Consider the following 18,798-nt stretch of genomic DNA (forward strand, 5'->3'; position numbering starts at 1 on the left):
GCTGAAACAGCTGCTCCGGTAGAGGGATTGCATAGTCCGATCAATCAATCTCCAAAGGAAGTTGAAGTATTAAAATCACAAATGAGGTCACTAGTAAACGACTTGCTGAAAGCCCAGAAAAAGCTGGATGCAGAGGTACACATGAAGAAGTCGCTTCAGGAAAGATGTCTGGATTTGGAACAAGAGCTGGCTAACGTCCAGCTGGGTATGGAGGAATTAGACGACCCTCTCGCTGACCTGTCGGACGACTCCGAATATTACTATGTCCTGTCCTGCCCAACTTGTAACTTCGACTCCCACCATACAGAAATCATGGAGGAGCACCGAAAGTCTACGGAACATCGGGAGAAGGTGGCTCTACTACGAAAAAAGGAGGAAGAGAAGGAGGAACTGCGCATGCAGCTGGCAGCTGTGGCAGCTGACAATGGAGCCCAGAGAGTCTCCAAGAAGCAGAAAAGGAAAAGTAAAAACAGAAGATGACCCATCTGAACCATTATCACCTCTACCAGATCACACACGTGGTCCCTCCGAACGGAGTCAAATCAGTTCGGAAGTTCAAGCTGTTAAATCCATGAAAGGACTATTGAATGAGTAACGTGAACCGACTACACCACAGAGATTGAATCTGTGAACTGTTTTCCGCAGAGACTGAATCTGTGATATGTTACGTTAAACATGAAGTTATATATGTATATATGTTATTACGTTATGTTAAATGGGGGGGTGACTATAAAGCTAAGAAGGGAGGAGTGTTGTGTATGTAACCTGTTCCACCTTAAGAGATGTACTACTTTCTCAGGCTGCTGTAGACGTAATACCGGGGGTGAACACACCGGTATATAAGCACTGTGCAGTAATCTTGTATTCAGTATAGTCCCTACCTCCAACCAGTAAAGAGCTGTTTTTATTGTTACTCATTAGTCTGTGTTTTAATTAACTAAATAATTCACAGACTTAACATAGTCTGTCTCAAATAGAATGTGGGCCTTCTAGACTGTCAGTAATAGAATGTCGGCCTTCCAGTCTGTCAGGAATAGAATGTGGGCATTCAAGTCTGTCACTAATAGAATGTGGGCCTTCCAGTCTGTCAGGAGTAGAATGTGGGTCTTCCAGTCTGTCAGGTATAGAATGTGGGTCTTCCAGTCTGTCAGGAATAGTATATGGGCATTCTAGTCTGTCACTAATAGAATGTGGGCCTTCCAGTCTGTCAGGAGTAGAATGTGGGTCTTCCAGTCTGTCAGGAATAGAATGTGGGCCTTCTAGTCTGTCACTAATAGAATGTGGGCCTTCTAGTCTGTCAGGAATAGAATGTGGGCCTTCTAGTCTGTCAGGAATATAAAGTGGGCCTTCTATTCTGTCAGGAGTAGAATTTGGGCCTTCTCGTCTGTCAGGAGTAGAATGTGGGCCTTCTCGTCTGTTAGGAATAGAATGTGGGCCATCTGGTCTGTCAGAAGTAATATGTGGGCCTTCTAGTCTGTCAGGAATAGAATGTGGGCATCCTAGTCTGTCAGGAGTAGAATGTGGGCCTTCAATCTGTCACTAATAGAATGTGGGCCTTCCAGTCTGTCAGGAATAGAATGTGGCCCTTCCAGTCTGTCAGGAATAGAATGTGGGCCTTCTAGTCTGTCACAAAGAGAATGTGGGCCTTCTAGTCTGTCAGGAATAGAATGTGGGCCGTCTAGTTTGTCAGGAGTAGAATGTGGGCCTTCTGGTCTGTCACTAATAGAATGTGGGCATTGCCGTCTGTCAGGAATAGAATGTGGGCCTTCTAGTCTGTCAGGAATAGAATGTCGGCCTTCTACTCTGTCAGGAATAGAATGTGGGCCTTCTAGTCTGTCACTAATAGAATGTGGGCCTTCCAGTCTGTCAGGAATAGAATGTGGGCCTTCTAGTCTGTCAGGAATAGAATGTGGGCCTTGTAGTTTGTCACTAACAGAATGTGGGCCTTCTAGTCACTCAGGATATAAGGTGTGCCTTCCAGTCTGTCAAGAATAGAATGTGGGCCTTCTAGTCTGTCACTAATAGAATGTGGGCCTACTAGTCTGTCACTAATAGAATGTGGGTCTTCCAGCCCATCAGGAATAGAATGTGGGCCTTTTAGTCTGTCAGTAATAGATTCTGGGCCTTCTAGTCTGTCACTAATAGAATGTGGGCCTTCCTTTTTTTCTGGAATAGAATGTGGGCCTTCTTGTCTGTCACTAATAGAATGTGGGCCTTCTCGTCTGTCATGAATAGAATGTGGGCCTTCTAGTCAGTCAGGAATAGAATGTGGGCCTTCCAGTCTGTCAGGAATAAAATGTGGGCCTTCTAGTCTTTCACTAATATATTGTGGGCCTTCCAGTCTGTCAGGAATAGAATGTGGGCCTTTTAGTCTGTCACAAATAGAATGTGGGCTTTCCAATCAGTCAGGAATAGAATGTTGTCCTTCTAGCCTGTCAGGAATAGAATGTGGGCCTTCTCGCCTGTCAGTAATAGAATGTGGGACTTCCAGTCTGTCAGGAATAAAATGTGGGCCTTCTAGTCTGTCACTAATAGAAGGTGGGCCTTCCAGCCTGTCACAAAGAGAATGTGGGCCTTCCAGTCTGTCAGGAATTGAATGTGGGTCTTCCAGTCTGTCAGTAGTAGAAAGTGGGCCTTCTAGTCTGTCAGGAATGGCATGTGGGCCTTCCAGTCTGCCAGGAGTAGAAGGTGGGCCTTCCAGTCCTTCCGGAATAGAATTTGGAAATTCTACTCTGTCAGGAAATGAATGTGGGGCTTCTAGTTTGTCAGGAGTAGAATGTGGGCCTTCTAGTCTGCCAGGAGTAGAATGTGGGCCATCAAGTCTGTCAGGAATAGGATGTGGGCCTTCTAGTCTCTCTGGATAAAATGTGGGCCTTCTAGTCTGTCACTAATAGAATTTGGCCCTTCTAGTCTGCCACTAATAGTATGTGGTTTCCCAGTCTGTCAGGAATAGAATGTGGGCCTTCTAGTCTGTTAGGAATAGAATGTGGGCCTTCTAGTCTGTAACTAATAGAATGTAGGCCTTCCAGTCTGTTAGGAATAGAATGTGGGCCATCTAGTCTGTCAGGAATAGAATGTGGGCCTTCTAGCCTGTCAGGAATACAATGTGGGCATTCCAATCTGTCAGGAACAGAATGTGGGCCTTCTAGTCTGTCACGAATAGAATGTGGGCCTTCTAGTCTGTCACTAATAGAATGTGGGCATTCTAGTCTCTCAGGAATGGAATGTGGGCCTTCTAGTCTGTCACTAATAGAATGTGGACCTTCTAGTCTGTCAGTAATAGAATGTGGGCCTTCCAGTCTGTCACTAATAGAATGTGGGCCTTCTAGTCTGTCACTAATAAAATGTGGGCTTTCTAGTCTCTCAGGAATGGAATGTGGGCCTTCTAGTCTGTCACTAATAAAATGTGGGCTTTCTAGTCTCTCAGTAATAGAATGTAGGCCTTCTAGTCTGTCACTAATAGATTGTGGGCTTTCTAGTCTGTCTCAAATAGAATGTGGGCCTTCTAGACTGTCAGTAATAGAATGTCGGCCTTCCAGTCTGTCAGGAATAGAATGTGGGCATTCCAGTCTGTCAGGAATAGAATATGGGCATTCAAGTCTGTCACTAATAGAATGTGGGCCTTCCAGTCTGTCAGGAGTAGAATGTGGGTCTTCCAGTCTGTCAGGAATAGAATGTGGGTCTTCCAGTCTGTCAGGAATAGTATATGGGCATTCTAGTCTGTCACTAATAGAATGTGGGCCTTCCAGTCTGTCAGGAGTAGAATGTGGGTCTTCCAGTCTGTCAGGAATAGAATGTGGGCCTTCTAGTCTGTCACTAATAGAATGTGGGCCTTCTAGTCTGTCAGGAATAGAATGTGGGCCTTCTAGTCTGTCAGGAATATAAAGTGGGCCTTCTATTCTGTCAGGAGTAGAATGTGGACCTTCTAGTCTGTCAGGAATAGAATGTGGGCCTTCTAGTCTGTCAGGAATATAAAGTGGGCCTTCTATTCTGTCAGGAGTAGAATGTGGGCCTTCTAGTCTGTCAGGGGTAGAATGTGGGCCTTCTCGTCTGTTAGTAATAGTATGTGGGCCTTCTAGTCTGTCAGAAATAGAATGTGGGCATCCTAGTCTGTCAGGAGTAGAATGTGGGCCTTCAATCTGTCACTAATAGAATGTGGGCCTTCCAGTCTGTCAGGAATAGAATGTGGGCCTTCCAGTCTGTCAGGAATAGAATGTGGGCCTTCTAGTCTGTCAGGAATAGAATGTGGGCCGTCTAGTTTGTCAGGAGTAGAATGTGGGCCTTCTGGTCTGTCACTAATAGAATGTGGGCATTCCAGTCTGTCAGGAATAGAATGTGGGCCTTCTAGTCTGTCAGGAATAGAATGTGGGCCTTTTAGTTTGTCACTAATAAAATGTGGGCCTTCTGGTCTCTCAGGATATAAGGTGTGCCTTCCAGTCTGTCAAGAATAGAATGTGGGCCTTCTAGTCTGTCACTAATAGAATGGGGGCCTACAATCTGTCACTAATAGAATGTGGGTCTTCCAGCCCGTCAGGAATAGAAAGTGGGCCTTTTAGTCTGTCAGTAATAGAATCTTGGCCTTCTAGTCTGTCACTAATAGAATGTGGGCCTTCCTTTTTTTCTGGAATAGAATGTGGGCCTTCTAGTCTGTCACTAATAGAATGTGGGCCTTCTCGTCTGTCATGAATAGAATGTGGGCATTCTAGTCAGTCAGGAATAGAATGTGGGCCTTCCAGTCTGTCAGGAATGAAATGTGGGCCTTCTAGTCTGCCACTAATATATTGTGGGCCTTCCAGTCTGTCAGGAATTGAATGTGGGCCTTCTAGTCTGTCAGGAATATAATGTGGGCCTTCTAGCCTGTCAGTAATAGAATGTGGGACTTCCAGTCTGTCAGGAATAAAATGTGGGCCTTCTAGTCTGTCACGAATAGAAGGTGGGCCTTCCAGTCTGTCACAAATAGAATGTGGGCCTTCCAGTCTGTCAGGAATTGAATGTGGGTCTTCCAATCTGTCAGTAGTAGAAAGTGGGCCTTCTAGTCTGTCAGGAATGGCATGTGGGCCTTCCAGTCTGCCAGGAGTAGAAGGTGGGCCTTCCAGTCCTTCCAGAATAGAATTTGGAACTTCTACTCTGTCAGGAATAGAATGTGGGCCTTCTAGTCTCTCTGGATAAAATGTGGGCCTTCTAGTCTGTCACTAATAGAATTTGGCCCTTCTAGTCTGCCACTAATAGTATGTGGGTTTCCAGTCTGTCAGGAATAGAATGTGGGCCTTCTAGTCTGTTAGGAATAGAATGTGGGCCTTCTAGTCTCTAACTAATACAATGTAGGCCTTCCAGTCTGTCAGGAATAGAATGTGGGCCATCTAGTCTGTCAGGAATAGAATGTGGGCCTTCTAGTCTGTCAGGAATACAATGTGGGCATTCCAATCTGTCAGGAATAGAATGTGGGCCTTCTAGTTTGTCACTAATAGAATGTGGGCGTTCCAGTCTGTCAGGAATAGAATGTGGGCCTTCTAGTCTGTCAGGAATACAATGTGGGCATTCCAATCTGTCAGGAACAGAATGTGGGCCTTCTAGTCTGTCAGGAATAGAATGTTGGCCTTCTAGTCTGTCAGGAATAGAATGTGGGCCTTCTAGTTTGTCACTAATAGAATGTGGGCGTTCCAGTCTGTCAGGAATAGAATGTGGGCCTTCTAGTCTGTCAGGAATAGAATGTGGGCATTCTAGTCTGTCACTAATAGAATGTGGGCCTAGTAGTCTGTCACTAATAGAATGCGGGCCTTCTACTCTCTCAGGATAAAAGGTGTGCGTTCCAGTGTGTCAAGAATAGAATGTGGGACTTCTAGTCTGTCACTAATAGAATGTGGGCCTTCCAGTCTGTCACTAATAGAATGTGGGCCTTCTAGTCTGTCACTAATAGATTGTGGGCCTTCTAGTATCTCAGGAATGGAATGTGGGCCTTCTAGCCTGTCACTAATAGAATGTGGGCCTTCTAGTCTGTCTGGAATAGAATGTGGGACTTCTAGTCTGTCACTAATAGAATGTGGGCCTTCCAGTCTTTCAGGAATAGAATGTGGGCCATCCAGTCTGTCAGGAATAGTATGTGGGCCTTCCAGTCTGTCAGGAGTTGAATGTGGGACTTCTAGTCTGTCAGGAATAGAACGTGGACAGCCTAGTCTGTCAGGAATAGAATGTGGGCCTTCTAGTATATCAGTAATAGAATGTGGGCCTTCTAGTCTTTCAGTAATAGAATGTAGGCCTTCTAGTATGTCACTAATAGATTGTGGGCCTTCTAGTCTGTCACAAATAGAATGTGGGCCTTCTAAACTGTCAGTAATAGAATGTGGGCCTTCCAGTCTGTCAGGAATAGAATGTGGGCCTTCCAGTCTGTCAGGAGTAGAATGTGGGCCTTCCAGTCTGTCAGGAATAGAATGTGGGTCCTCCAGTCTGTCAGGAATAGAATATGGGCATTCTAGTCTGTCACTAATAGAATGTGGGTCTTCCAGTCTGTCAGGAGTAGAATGTGGGTCTTCCAGTCTGTCAGGAATAGAATGTGGGCCTTCTAGTCTGTCACATTAGAAGGTGGGCCTTCTAGTATGTCAGGAATAGAATGTGGGCCTTCTAGTCTGTCAGGAGCAGAAAGTGGTCCTTCTAGCCTGTCAGGAGTAGAATGTGGGCCTTCTAGTCTGTCAGGAGTAGAATGTGGGCCTTCTCGTCTGTTCGTAATAGAATGTGGGCTTCTAGTCTGTCAAGAATAGAATGTGGTCATCCTAGTCTGTCAGGAATAGAATGTGGGCCTTCTCGTCTGTCACTAATAGAATGTGGGCCTTCCAGTCTGTCAGCAATAGAATGTGGGCCTTCCAGTCTGTCACAAATAGAATGTGGGCCTTCTAGTCTGTCATGTATAGAATGTGGGCCTTCTAGTTTGTCAATAGTAGAATGTGGGCCTTCTAGCCTGTCACTAATAGAATGTGGGCATTCCAGTCTGTCAGGAATAGAATGTGGGCCTTCTAGTCTGTCAGGAATAGAATGCCGGCCTTCTAGTCTGTCAGGAATAGAATGTGGGCCTTCTAGTCTGTCACTAATAGAATGTGGGCCTTCTAGTCTCTCAGGATATAAGGTGTGCCTTCCAGTCTGTCATGAATAGAATGTGGGCCTTTTAGTCTGTAACTAATAGAATGTGGGCCTTGTAGTCTGTCACGAATAGAATGTGGGCCTTCTCGTCTCTCAGGATATAAGGTGTGCCTTCCAGTCTGTCAAGAATAGAATGTGGGCATTCTAGTCTGTCACTAATAGAATGTAGGGCTTCCAGTCTGTCAGGAATAGAATGTGGGCCATCTCGTCTGTCAGGAATAGAATGTGGGCCTTCTAGTCTGTCAGGAATACAATGTGGGCATTCCAGTCTGTCAGGAATAGAATGTGGGCCTTCTATTCTTTCAGGAATAGAATGTCGGCCTTCTAGTCTGTCAGGAATAGAATGTGAGCCTTCTAGTCTGTCACTAATAGAATGTGGGCCTTTCAGTCTATCAGGAATAGAATGTGGGCCTTCTAGTCTGTCAGGAACAGAATGTGGGCCTTCTAGTATCTCACTAATAGAATGTGGGCCTTGTAGTCTGTCACTAATAGAATGTGGGCCTTCTAGTCTCTCAGGATGAAAGGTGTGCCTTCCAGTCTGTCAAGAATAGAATGTGGGCCTTCTAGTCTGTCACTAATAGAATGTGGGCCTTCTAGTCTCTCAGGATGAAAGGTGTGCCTTCCAGTCTGTCAAGAATAGAATGTGGGCCTTCTAGTCTGTCACTAATAGAATGTGGGCATTCTAGTCTGTCACAAATACAACATAGGCCTTCCAGTCTGTCAGGAATAGAATGTGGGCCTTCTAGTCTGTCAGGAGTAGAAAGTAGGTCTTCTAGTTTTTCAGGAATAGTATGTGGGCCTTCTAATCTGTCACTGATAGAATGTGGGCTTGCTAGTCTGTCACTAATAGAATGTGGGCCTTCTAGTCTGTCAGGAGTAGAATGTGGGCCTTCTCCTCTGTCACTATTAGAATGTGGGCCTTCTAGTCTGTCACTAATAGAATGTGCGCCTTCTAGTCTGTCAGGAGTAGAATGTGGGCCTTCTAGACTGTCACTGATAGAATGTGGGTTTTCCAGTCTGTCAGGAATAGAATGTGGGCCTTCTACTCTGTCAGGAATAGCATGTGGGCATTCCAGTCTGTCAGGAATAGAATGTGGGACTTCTAGTCTGTCAGGAATAGAATGTGGACCGCCTAATCTGTCTGGAATAGAATGTGGGCCTTCTAGTCTGTCACTAATAGAATGTGGGCCTTCTAGTCTGTCACTAAAAGAATGTGGGCCTTCTAGTCTGTCACGAATAGAATGTGGGCCTTATAGTTTTTCACGAATAGAATGTGGGCCTTCTATTCTGTCACTAATAGAATGTGGGCCTTCTAGTCTCTCAGGAATGGAATGTAGGCCTTCTAGTCTGTCACTAATAGAATGTGGACCTTCTAGTCTGTCACTAGTAGAATGTGGGCCTTCCAGTCTGGCACTAATAGAATGTGGGCCTTCTAGTCTGTCACTAATTGAATGTGGGCCTTCTAGTCTCTCAGGAATGGAATGTGGGCCTTCTAGTCTGTCACTAATAGAATGTGGGCCTTCTAGTCTGTCATGAATAGAATGTGGGCCTTCGAGTCTGTCACTAATAGAATGTGGGCCTTCCAGTCGTTCAGGAATAGAATGTGGCCATCCAGTCTGTCAGGGATAGTATGTGGGCCTTCTAGTCTGTCAGGAATTGAATGCGGGACTTCTAGTCTGTCAGGAATAGAATGTGGACCGACGAGACTGTCAGGAATAGAATGTGTGCCTTCTAGTCTGTAACTAATAGAATGTGGGCCTTGTAGTCTGTCACTAATAGAATGTGGGCCTTCTAGTCTCTCAGGATATAAGGTGTGCCTTCCAGTCTGTCAAGAATAGAATGTGGGCATTCTAGTCTGTCACTAATAGAATGTGGGGCTTCTAGTCTCTAACTAATAGAATGTAGGGCTTCCAGTCTGTCAGGAATAGAATGTGGGCCATCTAGTCTGTCAGGAATAGAATGTGGGCCTTCTAGTCTGTCAGGAATACAATGTGGGCATTTCAGTCTGTCAGGAATAGAATGTGGGCCTTCTTTTCTTTCAGGAATGGAATGTCGGCCTTCTAGTCTGTCAGGAATAGAATGTGGGCCTTCTAGTCTGTCACTAATAGAATGTGGGCCTTTCAGTCCATCAGAAATAGAATGTGGGCCTTCTAGTCTGTCAGGAATAGAATGTGGGCCTTCTAGTCTCTCACTAATAGAATGTGGGCCTTCTAGTCTGTCAGTAATAGTTTGTGGGCCTTCTAGTCTCTCAGGATGAAAGGTGTGCATTCCAGTCTGTCAAGAATAGAATGTGGGCCTTCTAGTCTGTCACTAATAGAATGTGGGCCTTCTAGTCTGTCACAAATACAACATGGGCCTTCCAGTCTGTCAGGAATAGAATGTGGGCCTTCTAGTCTGTCAGGAGTAGAAAGTAGGCCTTCTAGTCTTTCAGGAATAGTGTGTGGGCCTTCTAATCTGTCACTGATAGAATGTGGACTTGCTAGTCTGTCACTAATAGAATGTGGGCCTTCTAGTCTGTCAGGAGTAGAATGTGGGCCTTCTCCTCTGTCACTATTAGAATGTGGACCTTCTAGTCCGTCACTAATAGAATGTGGGCCTTCTAGTCTGTCATGAATTGAATGTGGGCCTTCCAGTCTGTCACTAATAGAATGTGGGCCTTCTAGTCTGTCGGGAATAGAATGTGGGCCTTCTAGACTGTCATTAATAGAATGTGGGTCTTCCAGTCTGTCAGGAATAGAATGTGGGCCTTCTACTCTGTCAAGAGTAGAAAGTGGGCCTTCTAGTCTGTCAGGAATAGCATGTGGGCATTCCAGTCTGTCAGGAATAGAATGTGGGACTTCTAGTCTGTCAGGAATAGAATGTGGACCGCCTAATCTGTCAGGAATAGAATGTGGGCCTTCTAGTCTGTCACTAATAGAATGTGGGCCTTCTAGTCTGTCACTAAAAGAATGTGGGCCTTCTAGTCTGTCACGAATAGAATGTGGGCCTTATAGTTTTTCACGAATAGAATGTGGGCCTTCTATTCTGTCACTAATAGAATGTGGGCCTTCTAGTCTCTCAGGAATGGAATGTAGGCCTTCTAGTCTGTCACTAATAGAATGTGGACCTTCTCGTCTGTCACCAATAGAATGTGGGCCTTCCAGTCTGTCACTAATTGAATGTGGGCCTTCTAGTCTCTCAGGAATGGTATGTGGGCCTTCTAGTCTGTCACTAATAGAATGTGGGCCTTCTAGTCTGTCATGAATAGAATGTGGGCCTTCTAGTCTGTCACTAATAGAATGTGGGCCTTCCAGTCTTTCAGGAATAGAATGTGGCCATCCAGTCTGTCAGGAATAGTATGTGGGCCTTCTAGTCTGTCAGGAATTGAATGCGGGACTTCTAGTCTGTCAGGAATAGAATGTGGACCGCCGAGTCTGTCAGGAATAGAATGTGTGCCTTCTAGTATGTCACTAATAAAATGTGGGCCTTCTAGTCTGTCAGTAGTAGAATGTGGGCCTTCTAGTCTTTCAGTAATAGAATGTAGGCCTTCTAGTCTGTCACTAATAGATTGTGGGCCTTCTAGTCTGTTGTGTATGTAACCTGTTCCACCTTAAGAGAGCTTAAGCCTGTTCCACCTTAAGAGATGTACTACTTTCTCAGGCTGCTGTAGACGTAATACCGGGGGTGAACACACCGGTATATAAGCACTGTGCAGTAATCTTGTATTCAGTATAGTCCCTACCTCCAACCAGTAAAGAGCTGTTTTTATTGTTACTCATTAGTCTGTGTTTTAATTAACTAAATAATTCACAGACTTAACACTGGCGACGAGTCAGGTTCTTACCCTGCGGCAGTTATTCCACGGCGGTTGAAGAGAGGTTTCAAACCACACCACTCACCACCCCACTGGAAGCGACAGGCATTAGGACCCTGAAGCCTCCATCAGCTTGTGAACCGGAGTAGAAGACAGGACTGGGGAAGAGAGAGGTAGGGCGATAGCGATCGGCAGATAAGGGCCGGGCCGCTTTCAAGTGCGAGGCGCAGCCGGGCCATCAATCGCATCCGCTGATAAGGGCCGCACTCGGGGGCTGAAGGGAGACGGCGTCGGGGGACGGGTGAAGACCGCCAAGCGCGGGAAAACTGCCATTTTGTGGGCGGAGGACGACGGCAAGAGCGGGAAGCCGCCATCTTTGATAACAAGTAAAGAAAATAAAATCTGAGAAATTGCAAATCTACAATGCCTAAACACGGGAATATTAGCATCTTTGATAGTGACCTCGAAGATTGGGCCATATATGTTGAAAGAGTAAAAAATTATTGTAAGGCCAATAAAATTCGTGACCAAGATAAAGCTCTAACATTATTAAATTTAATGGGTGCGAAGGCATACGGGCAATTGAAACACCTGTTATCACCAGATGAACCGGCGGATAAGACGTTCGATGAGATTGTTACTGTCCTGAAAGATCATCTAAACCCCACGCCGCTGATGCTAGCGGAACGATTTAAATTTTACGACAGAAGGCAGCTACAGCATGAAAGCAATGCTGAATATTTGCTGGAATTGCGTAAATTAGCGAAATATTGCCAGTTTGGAACGGGACTGACAGAGGCACTTCGAGACAAATTTGTGTGTGGTTTATTTAAACAGGATACACAAAAGCGACTGCTCGAGGAGAATGAGCTGACGCTTGAGAAGGCGGTCACTATGGCAGCAGCACACGAAGCCGCAGCGAGAGGCACGGCAGTAATGCAGCTACGGTCACCGGAGCTCAGTGCACACAAATTGGGTGTGAGTTCTGGCAAATGTTATCGTTGTGGAAAGACAACGCATGATCAGAACCAGTGTTGGTTTAAAAACCAAGAATGTAGAACTTGTGGTAGGCTTGGACATATAGCTAGAGTATGCAGGTCAGCGAAGAAGACCAGCAACAAGAAGTCACCGCAAGGGAAATACGCAAAGGTACACAAGGTGGCTGAACAGGAGTCCGATTCAGACGCAAGCAGTATTGAACTGGCTAGCTTAAGGGTACTCAACGTTGGTAAGGGTGCAGACCTCCAGACAATTTGGGTTACTCTTCAGATAGAAGGAGTCCAAGTAAAAATGGAATTGGACACTGGATCGGCATTGTCGGTCATGAATAAGAAAGATTACAGAAGGTTATTCCAACATATTCCCCTACAGGATACGGAGATTATATTGACAACCTACACGGGGCAGAGAGTGTACCCCATCGGGACAATAAAGGTTGCAGTGGCCAACAAGGGCGAAGGAAGTCAAATAATGGACTTATATGTGCTACCGGAGGGAGGTCCACCACTACTAGGCCGGGAGTGGTTTAGAAACATAAATATGGACTGGCATTCGCTAAAAGCCATAAAGAGTGAGAACTCGGTGCAGATAATCAGCCCAGACTCTAGAACTGATGATGGTAAGACCAAACCATGTGCAAAAGACAAAGTTTCAGCACAGAATTCCACTGAGCAACAACAACATAGTTTAACAGAGAATTCTGAGTCTGTCAAGTCTACTGATATGCACATTCTTGAGGGACACTGGGCTCGAACTCAACTCCATTTCAAACTACAACAGCAATTAGAACAAATGATTTGCCGTTTTGAGCAAGAGATGAATGAAATAAAAAAGTTCTTTGTTACAGAGTGGGAGAATCTGGAAAGGCAACAGAAGCAACTGATGGAGAAAATGGAGCAGGAGCACACCAACCATCTGCGCGAGGAGGCCGAACGAATCAAAGCTGATTCAGGTTCTGAAGGTGCGTGCCATAATCTGGTGTCAGAAGAGTTGACGGTCAGCCAACTCCTTCATATGCTGAGGGACAAGACTCTGAAATGGGAAAAACTTGAACACGAGCTGCGATCTTCAAAGGAAAAGGGTTCGGAGCTCTCAAAAGTCATTGAGATGGCTGATGTGACGACACAGACTGAAACGACTGCAACAGAGCAGCCATTGGATGCCAAAAGTACGCTGACTCATGTCAATGTAGAACAACAGACCGCTGAAACAGCTGCTCCGGTAGAGGGATTGCATAGTCCGATCAATCAATCTCCAAAGGAAGTTGAAGTATTAAAATCACAAATGAGGTCACTAGTAAACGACTTGCTGAAAGCCCAGAAAAAGCTGGATGCAGAGGTACACATGAAGAAGTCGCTTCAGGAAAGATGTCTGGATTTGGAACAAGAGCTGGCTAACGTCCAGCTGGGTATGGAGGAATTAGACGACCCTCTCGCTGACCTGTCGGACGACTCCGAATATTACTATGTCCTGTCCTGCCCAACTTGTAACTTCGACTCCCACCATACAGAAATCATGGAGGAGCACCGAAAGTCTACGGAACATCGGGAGAAGGTGGCTCTACTACGAAAAAAGGAGGAAGAGAAGGAGGAACTGCGCATGCAGCTGGCAGCTGTGGCAGCTGACAATGGAGCCCAGAGAGTCTCCAAGAAGCAGAAAAGGAAAAGTAAAAACAGAAGATGACCCATCTGAACCATTATCACCTCTACCAGATCACACACGTGGTCCCTCCGAACGGAGTCAAATCAGTTCGGAAGTTCAAGCTGTTAAATCCATGAAAGGACTATTGAATGAGTAACGTGAACCGACTACACCACAGAGATTGAATCTGTGAACTGTTTTCCGCAGAGACTGAATCTGTGATATGTTACGTTAAACATGAAGTTATATATGTATATATGTTATTACGTTATGTTAAATGGGGGGGTGACTATAAAGCTAAGAAGGGAGGAGTGTTGTGTATGTAACCTGTTCCACCTTAAGAGATGTACTACTTTCTCAGGCTGCTGTAGACGTAATACCGGGGGTGAACACACCGGTATATAAGCACTGTGCAGTAATCTTGTATTCAGTATAGTCCCTACCTCCAACCAGTAAAGAGCTGTTTTTATTGTTACTCATTAGTCTGTGTTTTAATTAACTAAATAATTCACAGACTTAACATAGTCTGTCTCAAATAGAATGTGGGCCTTCTAGACTGTCAGTAATAGAATGTCGGCCTTCCAGTCTGTCAGGAATAGAATGTGGGCATTCAAGTCTGTCACTAATAGAATGTGGGCCTTCCAGTCTGTCAGGAGTAGAATGTGGGTCTTCCAGTCTGTCAGGTATAGAATGTGGGTCTTCCAGTCTGTCAGGAATAGTATATGGGCATTCTAGTCTGTCACTAATAGAATGTGGGCCTTCCAGTCTGTCAGGAGTAGAATGTGGGTCTTCCAGTCTGTCAGGAATAGAATGTGGGCCTTCTAGTCTGTCACTAATAGAATGTGGGCCTTCTAGTCTGTCAGGAATAGAATGTGGGCCTTCTAGTCTGTCAGGAATATAAAGTGGGCCTTCTATTCTGTCAGGAGTAGAATTTGGGCCTTCTCGTCTGTCAGGAGTAGAATGTGGGCCTTCTCGTCTGTTAGGAATAGAATGTGGGCCATCTGGTCTGTCAGAAGTAATATGTGGGCCTTCTAGTCTGTCAGGAATAGAATGTGGGCATCCTAGTCTGTCAGGAGTAGAATGTGGGCCTTCAATCTGTCACTAATAGAATGTGGGCCTTCCAGTCTGTCAGGAATAGAATGTGGCCCTTCCAGTCTGTCAGGAATAGAATGTGGGCCTTCTAGTCTGTCACAAAGAGAATGTGGGCCTTCTAGTCTGTCAGGAATAGAATGTGGGCCGTCTAGTTTGTCAGGAGTAGAATGTGGGCCTTCTGGTCTGTCACTAATAGAATGTGGGCATTGCCGTCTGTCAGGAATAGAATGTGGGCCTTCTAGTCTGTCAGGAATAGAATGTCGGCCTTCTACTCTGTCAGGAATAGAATGTGGGCCTTCTAGTCTGTCACTAATAGAATGTGGGCCTTCCAGTCTGTCAGGAATAGAATGTGGGCCTTCTAGTCTGTCAGGAATAGAATGTGGGCCTTGTAGTTTGTCACTAACAGAATGTGGGCCTTCTAGTCACTCAGGATATAAGGTGTGCCTTCCAGTCTGTCAAGAATAGAATGTGGGCCTTCTAGTCTGTCACTAATAGAATGTGGGCCTACTAGTCTGTCACTAATAGAATGTGGGTCTTCCAGCCCATCAGGAATAGAATGTGGGCCTTTTAGTCTGTCAGTAATAGATTCTGGGCCTTCTAGTCTGTCACTAATAGAATGTGGGCCTTCCTTTTTTTCTGGAATAGAATGTGGGCCTTCTTGTCTGTCACTAATAGAATGTGGGCCTTCTCGTCTGTCATGAATAGAATGTGGGCCTTCTAGACAGTCAGGAATAGAATGTGGGCCTTCCAGTCTGTCAGGAATAAAATGTGGGCCTTCTAGTCTTTCACTAATATATTGTGGGCCTTCCAGTCTGTCAGGAATAGAATGTGGGCCTTTTAGTCTGTCACAAATAGAATGTGGGCTTTCCAATCAGTCAGGAATAGAATGTTGTCCTTCTAGCCTGTCAGGAATAGAATGTGGGCCTTCTCGCCTGTCAGTAATAGAATGTGGGACTTCCAGTCTGTCAGGAATAAAATGTGGGCCTTCTAGTCTGTCACTAATAGAAGGTGGGCCTTCCAGCCTGTCACAAAGAGAATGTGGGCCTTCCAGTCTGTCAGGAATTGAATGTGGGTCTTCCAGTCTGTCAGTAGTAGAAAGTGGGCCTTCTAGTCTGTCAGGAATGGCATGTGGGCCTTCCAGTCTGCCAGGAGTAGAAGGTGGGCCTTCCAGTCCTTCCGGAATAGAATTTGGAAATTCTACTCTGTCAGGAAATGAATGTGGGGCTTCTAGTTTGTCAGGAGTAGAATGTGGGCCTTCTAGTCTGCCAGGAGTAGAATGTGGGCCATCAAGTCTGTCAGGAATAGGATGTGGGCCTTCTAGTCTCTCTGGATAAAATGTGGGCCTTCTAGTCTGTCACTAATAGAATTTGGCCCTTCTAGTCTGCCACTAATAGTATGTGGTTTCCCAGTCTGTCAGGAATAGAATGTGGGCCTTCTAGTCTGTTAGGAATAGAATGTGGGCCTTCTAGTCTGTAACTAATAGAATGTAGGCCTTCCAGTCTGTTAGGAATAGAATGTGGGCCATCTAGTCTGTCAGGAATAGAATGTGGGCCTTCTAGCCTGTCAGGAATACAATGTGGGCATTCCAATCTGTCAGGAACAGAATGTGGGCCTTCTAGTCTGTCACGAATAGAATGTGGGCCTTCTAGTCTGTCACTAATAGAATGTGGGCATTCTAGTCTCTCAGGAATGGAATGTGGGCCTTCTAGTCTGTCACTAATAGAATGTGGACCTTCTAGTCTGTCAGTAATAGAATGTGGGCCTTCCAGTCTGTCACTAATAGAATGTGGGCCTTCTAGTCTGTCACTAATAAAATGTGGGCTTTCTAGTCTCTCAGGAATGGAATGTGGGCCTTCTAGTCTGTCACTAATAAAATGTGGGCTTTCTAGTCTCTCAGTAATAGAATGTAGGCCTTCTAGTCTGTCACTAATAGATTGTGGGCTTTCTAGTCTGTCTCAAATAGAATGTGGGCCTTCTAGACTGTCAGTAATAGAATGTCGGCCTTCCAGTCTGTCAGGAATAGAATGTGGGCATTCCAGTCTGTCAGGAATAGAATATGGGCATTCAAGTCTGTCACTAATAGAATGTGGGCCTTCCAGTCTGTCAGGAGTAGAATGTGGGTCTTCCAGTCTGTCAGGAATAGAATGTGGGTCTTCCAGTCTGTCAGGAATAGTATATGGGCATTCTAGTCTGTCACTAATAGAATGTGGGCCTTCCAGTCTGTCAGGAGTAGAATGTGGGTCTTCCAGTCTGTCAGGAATAGAATGTGGGCCTTCTAGTCTGTCACTAATAGAATGTGGGCCTTCTAGTCTGTCAGGAATAGAATGTGGGCCTTCTAGTCTGTCAGGAATATAAAGTGGGCCTTCTATTCTGTCAGGAGTAGAATGTGGACCTTCTAGTCTGTCAGGAATAGAATGTGGGCCTTCTAGTCTGTCAGGAATATAAAGTGGGCCTTCTATTCTGTCAGGAGTAGAATGTGGGCCTTCTAGTCTGTCAGGGGTAGAATGTGGGCCTTCTCGTCTGTTAGTAATAGTATGTGGGCCTTCTAGTCTGTCAGAAATAGAATGTGGGCATCCTAGTCTGTCAGGAGTAGAATGTGGGCCTTCAATCTGTCACTAATAGAATGTGGGCCTTCCAGTCTGTCAGGAATAGAATGTGGGCCTTCCAGTCTGTCAGGAATAGAATGTGCGCCTTCTAGTCTGTCAGGAATAGAATGTGGGCCGTCTAGTTTGTCAGGAGTAGAATGTGGGCCTTCTGGTCTGTCACTAATAGAATGTGGGCATTCCAGTCTGTCAGGAATAGAATGTGGGCCTTCTAGTCTGTCAGGAATAGAATGTGGGCCTTTTAGTTTGTCACTAATAAAATGTGGGCCTTCTGGTCTCTCAGGATATAAGGTGTGCCTTCCAGTCTGTCAAGAATAGAATGTGGGCCTTCTAGTCTGTCACTAATAGAATGGGGGCCTACAATCTGTCACTAATAGAATGTGGGTCTTCCAGCCCGTCAGGAATAGAAAGTGGGCCTTTTAGTCTGTCAGTAATAGAATCTTGGCCTTCTAGTCTGTCACTAATAGAATGTGGGCCTTCCTTTTTGTCTGGAATAGAATGTGGGCCTTCTAGTCTGTCACTAATAGAATGTGGGCCTTCTCGTCTGTCATGAATAGAATGTGGGCCTTCTAGTCTGTCAGGAATAGAATGTGGGCCTTCTAGTCTGTCAGGAATATAAAGTGGGCCTTCTATTCTGTCAGGAGTAGAATGTGGACCTTCTAGTCTGTCAGGAATAGAATGTGGGCCTTCTAGTCTGTCAGGAATATAAAGTGGGCCTTCTATTCTGTCAGGAGTAGAATGTGGGCCTTCTAGTCTGTCAGGGGTAGAATGTGGGCCTTCTCGTCTGTTAGTAATAGTATGTGGGCCTTCTAGTCTGTCAGAAATAGAATGTGGGCATCCTAGTCTGTCAGGAGTAGAATGTGGGCCTTCAATCTGTCACTAATAGAATGTGGGCCTTCCAGTCTGTCAGGAATAGAATGTGGGCCTTCCAGTCTGTCAGGAATAGAATGTGCGCCTTCTAGTCTGTCAGGAATAGAATGTGGGCCGTCTAGTTTGTCAGGAGTAGAATGTGGGCCTTCTGGTCTGTCACTAATAGAATGTGGGCATTCCAGTCTGTCAGGAATAGAATGTGGGCCTTCTAGTCTGTCAGGAATAGAATGTGGGCCTTTTAGTTTGTCACTAATAAAATGTGGGCCTTCTGGTCTCTCAGGATATAAGGTGTGCCTTCCAGTCTGTCAAGAATAGAATGTGGGCCTTCTAGTCTGTCACTAATAGAATGGGGGCCTACAATCTGTCACTAATAGAATGTGGGTCTTCCAGCCCATCAGGAATAGAAAGTGGGCCTTTTAGTCTGTCAGTAATAGAATCTTGGCCTTCTAGTCTGTCACTAATAGAATGTGGGCCTTCCTTTTTTTCTGGAATAGAATGTGGGCCTTCTAGTCTGTCACTAATAGAATGTGGGCCTTCTCGTCTGTCATGAATAGAATGTGGGCATTCTAGTCAGTCAGGAATAGAATGTGGGCCTTCCAGTCTGTCAGGAATGAAATGTGGGCCTTCTAGTCTGCCACTAATATATTGTGGGCCTTCCAGTCTGTCAGG

The sequence above is a fragment of the Somniosus microcephalus genome, unplaced genomic scaffold (genome assembly GCF_052327205.1).
Source record: "Somniosus microcephalus isolate GS21.2 unplaced genomic scaffold, FLI_Smic_1.0 unresolved_chr1, whole genome shotgun sequence".
Taxonomy (NCBI): domain Eukaryota; kingdom Metazoa; phylum Chordata; class Chondrichthyes; order Squaliformes; family Somniosidae; genus Somniosus; species Somniosus microcephalus.